Source organism: Dipodomys ordii, unplaced genomic scaffold, assembly GCF_000151885.1.
Source record: "Dipodomys ordii isolate 6190 unplaced genomic scaffold, Dord_2.0 Scaffold117, whole genome shotgun sequence".
NCBI classification, from domain to species: domain Eukaryota; kingdom Metazoa; phylum Chordata; class Mammalia; order Rodentia; family Heteromyidae; genus Dipodomys; species Dipodomys ordii.
Window position 1 is genome coordinate 2,147,958 of NW_012267333.1, and position 8,842 is coordinate 2,156,799.

Here is an 8,842-nt window from a genome sequence, read left to right on the forward strand (position 1 = left end):
TACGTTTATAAGTTTTTCACACCTTTCTTCCCAGCACCAGCGTTTGGACTCAGAGCTTCCCTTTATAATTCAGTTTCTTTTTTTCTTTTCCTTTCTTTCTTTCTTTCTCTCTTTCTTTCTTTGCTCATGGCTGGTGCTCTACCACTTGAGCCATGCCTCCTATCCAGGATTTTGCTAGCTAATTGGAAATGGTGTCTCAGACTTTTTCCTGTTTGGTCTAGCTTTGAACTATGATTCTCCATGGCTCAGCCCCCTGAGTAGCCAAACTTACAGATATGAGCATTTATACATTTTTTGAAAGAACAATTTTTTTACTTAAAAGCACCAATTTGATATATGATAAGAAATAAAGAATCAACTCCATCTGGGATGTCAAAGTCCATTTTTACAGCTCAACCAAAAAAAAAAAGAAAAAACACTGACGTTTCAGTTAGAATTCACACCAATTACCATATTATGCAAATTCTTAACCATTCATACAATTCTTACAGTCTCAAAGAGTTTTCTCTGGCTAGGGTGATATTGATAAAACAAAATATCTATTGGAGGTACAATCATAAAACTTTTAATAAAGAGGATAATAATATAAGAAAAATGCCTAGGCCAATTACATCCCTAATCACCATAAGAATTTGTGATAATTATTTATTCAAAATAATTGGGTCAATTACTATATCATGAGCTAGTATATCAAAGATATAACACATTTACATCATTGCAACACTATTTACAATGACCAATGTGTGAAAGTAACTCAATATCCACTGCTAAATGGATAAAGAGAATATAATGTATAGATACAAATGACATAGAGACATACAAACATATTCACATTCAGATACACACAATAGAATATTATTCAACCTTTAAAAAAAAGGAAATTTGCTAAGTGTAAATGCCTCATGCCTGTAATCCTAGCTACTTAGGAGGCTGAGATCTGAGGACTGTGGTTCAAAGCCAGCCTGGGCAAGAAAACCTGAGATATTCTTATCTCCAATTTCTTACCAATAAAAAGTCAGAAGTAGAGCTGTGGCTCAAGTGATAGCCTTGAGCAACAAGCTCAAGAACAATGTCCAGGCTCCGAGTTCAAGCCCCAGGACCAGCACAAAAAAAAATAAATAAATAAAACAGAGGAGGAGGAAAAGAAGAGGAGGAAATTCTGAAAATGTAAAGCATTAGACTAAATGAAAGAAGACAAAATACTGCACAATTCCACTTCCATAAATACTTTAAAATACTCAGATTCACGAAATCCTAGCCTAGGAGAATGGGTTCTGGGGGTTGCCAGTATTAAGGTTCAGTGAAGTAAAATGAATAAAAATTCTAGGGGTCTCCTGGGCACCCCTATAGTCAATGACAATGTATTACATACTGAAATTTTTTCTCAAAATAAGCTTTTAAATTGAATAAATAATAGCTCATGGTTACAGTGCCCCTGTGCTGGCACTAAATGGGTACCTGGGGGAATCATTTGTTGTTCTTGTCACCAACTTAATTGAAACTCTGCCTTTTGCATAGATTAGGAAATACAGGGCTGAGTCAAAATACATACAGAGGCTCAGCCTTTTGCCCTTGTTGAGATGAGGTTCTTTGTCTTTTAGAACTTCTGGGTTTTTTGCCACTGCTATCATCCTGTATTGGCTTTGTCATAAAGGAGAATGTTGCCCGGCTGAAAGAGAAAGCAGTATTAAATATACACTTGAAACGTATGCCTGTACCATTTCAGGCAGAGAGTGAAGGGCTTGGGGCCCGGTATGGTTGGTACATGCTTTTAATCTCAGCTCCATGGAAAGCAAAGATCAGGAGGATCACAATTCTCAACCAGACCAGACGAAAAGTTAGGCATAGTGATACATGCCTGTTTATCTAGGAAAGCAGAAAAGCATAGGTAGGAGCATAGACTAAGGTTGGAGGGAAGGGAGGTGAGCAAGGCCCTAACCTGAAAAATCACGAAAGCAAAACAGGTGGAGGTGTGTGGCTCAATTGATGGAATGATTGCCTAGCAAGAACTAGGTCTTCAAATCAGAACTGCCAAAAAAAAAAAATGTGCTAAAGGGAAAGAAATCAAACTCCACATATCTCTTTAGGTGATTGAATGTCAAATCAACTATCTTGGAAGAAATTTTTCTTCCACAGGAGAATTATTATTTTTTGTTGGTCATGGGGCTTGAACTCAGAGTCTGGGCACTGTCCTAGCTGAAGGGAATACACAGACAATACCAAAATTTGTACATCAAATAAAGCTCAAACAGCTTAGTTTGTTTGTTTTTTCAATCCACTGACTTTGAGTCTTTTTTTTTAATCTTGGCCTCTTCAAATTCATTTTGCCTGACTTATCCATCTAAGAATTGCCAGCACATTTGATATATTTATAAAGATAACTTAGGGCAGATTTGAAGAAATGGGATCTAGCACAAGAAAGCTGGCTTCTTTTGTATTTTTTTTTCTATTGGTCATGGGGCCTGAACTCTGGGCCTGGGCGCTGTCCCTCAGCTCTTCAGCTCAAGGTTAGCACTCTACCACTTGAACCACAGAGCCACTTCCAGCTTTTTTTGCTTATTTGGTGCTGAGGAATCGAACCCAGGGTCTCATGCATGCAAGGCAAGCGCTCTACCACTGAGCCACCTTTCCAGCCCTCTCTTGTATTCTTTTTTAGAGGACATTCATTGTACAAAGGCAGTCCACAGCGATACATGCATATAATGCACTCTGATCAAATCCACATCCTCTATTACTTCCTTATTCCTCCTCCTCCTTCTCCCCACTTATTAAAGTTTTAATGGGTGTCACTACACTATTTTCAGAGACATATAATGTACTTTGATCATACTCCCCCTCTTCACTTCCTCTCTTTGTCCCCCATTCCTGCTTCCACTGGCTTCCAATGGTCCACAGTTCACCATCCTATCATGTCTTTTTGTATGCATTTTACATATGAGCAGAAATACGGGATGTCTGCCTTTCTGAGAAACCTGATGTCTGACTCAGATTTACAGTAAGCAACCACTAGATTCTTACAGGGGTGAGCTCCAACTCCTGTGGACAATACATTGACCAAAGCACCTGCATGGTTTTTAGATCCATTCACCTGGCTAGGGAGAACTTTTCAAACTGGGCCCAATGCTCAGCCTTCAAATACTGGCAGGCAGCATTACTCTGGGAATACTCAGCTAAGTCAGTGTCTGAGAATCTTCATCTCAGTGCTCTGTGATGCTCACCTCTCAATGAAGCAGGATACTGGGAAGATGCCACGCACATTGGAATGTGCTGGTTCATAAAAGATTGAAGTCTCAACAAGAATACCACAGAGGCATAGCTATGGAAGGGAAAGGCATAAAGCGGTTATTCTGTCATTGTATGTGAAGGGATACCATATAAATCCTCATTTTCACATTTGTAAACTTATATACAAAGAGAAGGTTAGAAGTGGAAGATCTACAGAGTTCAGTAATAAGAAGTGGTTTTTAGCCAGGCACAAATGGGAACATATTAGCCATACATCTATAACATTCCTCGGGTAAGCAGACATTAGAACTGCCTAGATAAAATAATTCCATCTAATTGTCAAATACTGGTTTCTCTCTCAATCTCTCACCCCAACCCCCCCAACCCCCCACCCCATCCCCCACCCCCACTCCAGTTCTTATATCTTTTCCTTTCTCTGGACTTGTCTTTTGTCTAGGCAGTTATTTTGCCTATGGCTTGCAAAAGACCTTAGAAGCAATTCAGGAGGAAAAAAGTGAACTTTACAACTTTGGCTGGGGGCAAGGTGGGGAGGGGGTAGGGGGTGGGGGAGGGGGGTGGAGACAGGGGAGGGGAGAAGGGATGGTAAGGGGAAACAAAGGAGGAGGCAACAATGCTTGATAAGAAATGTACTCATTACCTTGCCCGTGTAATTGTAACCCCTCTGTACAGTTATTTTCACAATAAAGAAAACTTATTAATAAAAACAAAACAACAAAAAAAAAAACAGGTCCTCTTGCTCAGGAAATCCTGCACACATCTCAGAAAGAGGCCAGAAGATGGAGCCCTATTAACTGAACTGACAGCCATTTGCTTCATAAATATTTATCCGTACCTACATGCTCCCAGAATGGCTGCCACCTGCAAGACCAACAGACGCCAAGTGACGTCTGGACTTAAGCACTGACTCTTATTTGAGTTCACATACTCCACTGACTGTGGGAGACACTGAATTCTGCCTCAATGTCTTCATCCTTCTGATGGACATTGCAGCACCTAGTGACCAAGGTACAATGATCTACTGTGGTAGATCACCAGGCATTAAGTGAGATCTATTCATTACATACAGAAAACCTGCTCTCGACATTATACAAGTCAAAACAAGGGAGGCCTAGCAAAGGCGCGTCAGCACAAATGGTACTTACTCTCACACTTGCCACCAATCCCATCTCCCCTCCTCTCTCCACCATCTTACTCCTCTCTTTCTTCACCGTCCATTTTATTTCTGTGAGTTAATGCATTTCAAGTATTCTGGTTTCTCAGATATTGTCTCCATAGTCTGCTGGTGGCTCCTAGCGGTCATTGAGGATCACAGTTCAAAGCCAGCCTGGGCAGGAAATTTCATGAGACACTTAGATGCAATTAACCACCCAACAGCAGGAGGAGGAGCTGTGGCTCAAGTGTAAGAGTGCTGCTAACCTTGAGTGCAAAAGTTCAGGGAAAATGTCCAGTCCCAGGACCAGCACACACAGAAAATTGCATTATACATATCTTTTAACCATACAGAAGCTATGTAACTTGGTAACGTTACATGTATTCTTTTGGATAGAGTTTTAGAGCATGGAATGGGAAGATTTTCAGAGCATTTCAATACAAAATATTTCCCTCAAGCTAGATTTTTGCCACAGAGCATCTAAAACGTGCCCATCAGAGTCAAGAGAGATATGTTATCGAAGTTAAAGGAATACACAACATTTCAAGTCTCACGTTGTACTTGATATCTCTTCAAATTGAAGGGATCCAAAAGCCTGAGCTCCACAGTAGTCAGTATCAGACAAACTATAACATTAAGTTAATGATTTTTGTTTTGTGGATGGTGGGGTTTGAACTCAGTGCCTGGGCTAGCGCTCTACCACTTGAGCCACAGTGCCACTTCCAGTTTTTGAGTGATTAATTGGAAACAAGAGTTTCAGGGGGCCTTTCTGCCTTGGCTGGCTTTGAACCACGAGCCTCAGATCTCAGCCTCCTGAGTAGTTAGGCTTACAGGTGTGAGCCACCAGTGCCCAGCATCTTAATAATGTTTTTTTTTTAATTCAGTAACACAATTTCCATAACAATTTGCAATATTAGGACAAGGAATACCAGTTACTTAATTAAGATGTTTTCTTACTTTTATACTGATCCCACAAGAATAAACAGGGTATTTGAACTCAAAATAGCCGTCCAGTTCTTGGTTCACAACACAGCCAGTTCCTAGAGTCAGTTCTGAAGCCAAAGGTAAACGGTCATGCAAATAAGGCCTTTGTTTGACTTGGACCTTAAGTTCTAGAACACTGCACGCTATGAACACTGATAAAACAAAAAAAGTGGAAATGTCACATACCATATCTGTCACAAAACAAGAAGTTCACAAAACTTTTTTTTTTCTTTTTGCCTATGTGGTGCTGAGGCATACAAGGCAAGCGCTCTACCACTGAGCCACCTTCCCAGCCCCAAGAAGTTCACAAAACTTTTACCCCTTAAACAACCTGAATCTCCACTGCTTGCTTCTGAATTTCCCACGATGTGATTGTACACAAGTTATCTCATATCAACATGGTTCAATTTCCTTATCTGAGTATAGGGAAAGAAATCACAGGATCCCTGAATCCAAATATCTAGCAGGTGCCTTTGAGAATTTATTTTATTTTTTAAATTTCACTTAGGGCTGGGTGCTGGTGTTTCATGCCTGTAATCCTAGCTACTCAGGAGCCTGAGATCTGAGGATCACGGTTCAAAGCCAGCCCAGGCAGAAAAGTCTGAGACTCTTTATCTCCAATGAAAAATACCAGAAAACCAGAAGTGGTGCTGTGGCTTAAAGTGGTAGAGCACTAGCCTTGAACAAAAGAGCTCAGGGACAGAGTCCCATGAGTTCAAGCTCATGACTGACAAAAAAAAAAAAAAAAAAAACATTTCAAATTTCAAAAATACACTTCCAAATACTTCCAAACACAACTGATGTAGATCTGAATCAGGGATGAAAACATCTTAATACTTATAGACAAATAAAAAAAAATCAACAGCTGCTACCATTTTATTGTTAGAGCCAATTAATACTGTCTCCGTGGGCTATGTGAAACTAGAGACTTCTATTGAGATAAAAATAATATTGCAACCATATGAATTTGATGGAGATTTTATTTATTGCTCACCTTGATTCCTTTCCCTTATATCTGCACGCAGTCAATTCTATTATTCCACACTTACAGGTGAGTAAGAAAGTCTTTTGGCTCCTAAGTGGCCGAACAGGATTCACACATGGGCAGAATCTGCTCAGAATCGTCTCCCCTGCTAGATACTTCGGTCTCACCTCCTTCTCCAGCCACTGCACTGAAGATTATACAAAGTGACCTATCTCCAGACAAGCCAAAGGAAGATTCTCCAACACTTGCCAAATAGAAGGAAAACAGAAGGAAGTCACCTTATCACAGACTTCCGGGAAAGAACAATGGAGAAGATGCTGAAGTAAAAGTGCATCTGACTGAGTGGAAGCTGATGAGTGAGGATTGCTCATAACGCAAATGATCACCATATAATACAAACTCCCAAGACCCTGGGTTTGTTAGGAAACATGCTTCTGCCTGAAATTCCACCTCCCAGCATTCCCTCTGTCTTACCATCCTTGTCACTGTGAACAAACGTAAAGGCGATAAACAGTCCAACCAAAAGGCCAGTGAGCTGCATCCTTTCAGATCTTGATCCAAGGCACCATGGGAAACAGGAAATCAGGTGGGGTGGGTTTCAGGTGTTTATAGAACAGGAGTGTCCTCAGCTGGCCAAGATGATCCATCATTGGAGAAGCACTGACAAAAGCCAAGCTGGCCTCCAGGGTCTCACCTGTAACCCTAGCTACTCAGGAGGCTGAGATCAGAGGACTGCAGTTGGAAGCCAGCCGGAGAAGGAAAGTCCGTGAGACTGTTATCTCCAATAAACTACACCCTACCCCATTCCCCATCTCCCACCTCCCACCCCCAAATAAAGGCTAGAAGTGGAGCTCTGGCCCAAGTAATAGAGCACTAGCCTTGAGCACAAACGCTCAGGGACAGTGCCCTGAGTTCAAGCATTAGGACAGTTACAAAAGAAAAAAAAAAAGACTGACAAAACCCTGGCACAATTGGCTTTTTCTCTTCCAGACTACAATTACTATAATGATAATGATTCACAAAATCAAGAAGAGCGAGAACTATCTATCTATGTGTGTGTGTGTGTGTGTGTGTGTGTGTGTGTGTATTATAGAGGAAGATGTTAAGATATTCCCCCAAATTATTTCTTCCCAAGCATATGGATGGACCTGAAATTGTATCTTTTGTAACATGTGATATGCGGCTCCTGGACTGCAGAGAGCAGGGGCTCGCAACATGATCTGATTATCTACATGTGAGAGCTACAAAAATCATTTATGATTAGACTGATGATAGTATGCATTACAACCACTGCGGGTTCCTGTCCGAGAAACACCAGTTATACTAATCTAGTAAAGCTGGGTTGAAAACCACTTACGTTTCCTTCTACGAGCTCCAGGAGATTTTTTTTATTTTTATTTATTTTTTATTGTGAAAATACTGTACAGAGGGGTTACAATTAGATGGGCAAGATAATGAGTACATTTCTTATCAAGCATTGTAGCCTCCTCCTTTGTTTCCCCTTCCCATCCCTTCCCAGCCTCCCCCTGCCCCCCCAGCCAATCCTCCCCCCCCCCACCAAAGTTGTAAAGTTCATTTTCGACATGACAACTTGTACTTCTCATTGCTGCAATGGGTCCACCTGTATCCTTATTTAAGTGACTTGTTTTTCCCCTTCCCCTCCACAAATTATACCGACATCAAATACAGTGAAAGCAGGGGTTATACTGTGGGGGAGGGACATACAAAGCAACAAAGAAATAATCTTATAAATGCATTAGAAACAAATGCATGAAAGAAAAAAACATTTGAATACATATCTTAGGGTTCATTTTCCTAACATCACCTTATCTGACCTTTTCTGCTTGACTCAGACATATACTAGATATTGCAAATAAGGGAAACCATGGGACCTATATTTCTTTGGGCTTCGCTTACTTCACTTAATATAATTTTTCCCAAGTCTTTCCATTTCCTAACAAATGGGGCAATGTCATTCTTTCTAATGGAGGCATAGAATTCCATTGTGTATATATACCACATTTTCTTGATCCATTCATCTACTGAAGGGCATCTGGGTTGGTTCCATATCTTAGCTATGGTAAATAATGCTGCAATAAACATAGTTGTGCTGGTGGCTTTAGTGTGGTCTTGTTTGTAAACATTTGGGTAAATGCCTAAAAGTGGGATTGCTGGGTCATAGGGGAGCTCTATGTGGAGTCTTTTGAGGAACTTCCATACTGCTTTCCAAAGTGGTTGAACAAGTTTACATTCCCACCAACAATGAAGTAAGGTTCCTTTCTGTCCACATCCCCTCCAGCATCTGTTATTATTAGAGTTCTTGATTTTGTCGTTCTAACTGGGGTGAGGTGGTATTCCAGGAGATTCTGACTCAAACACACAGAAAGGTGATCTAGAATTTAGGAAAACACTGCTTTCTTGTTTGTTTGCCTAGAAAGCTTTTTATCATGAGTAATTCCATCTATAAGGAACTGAAG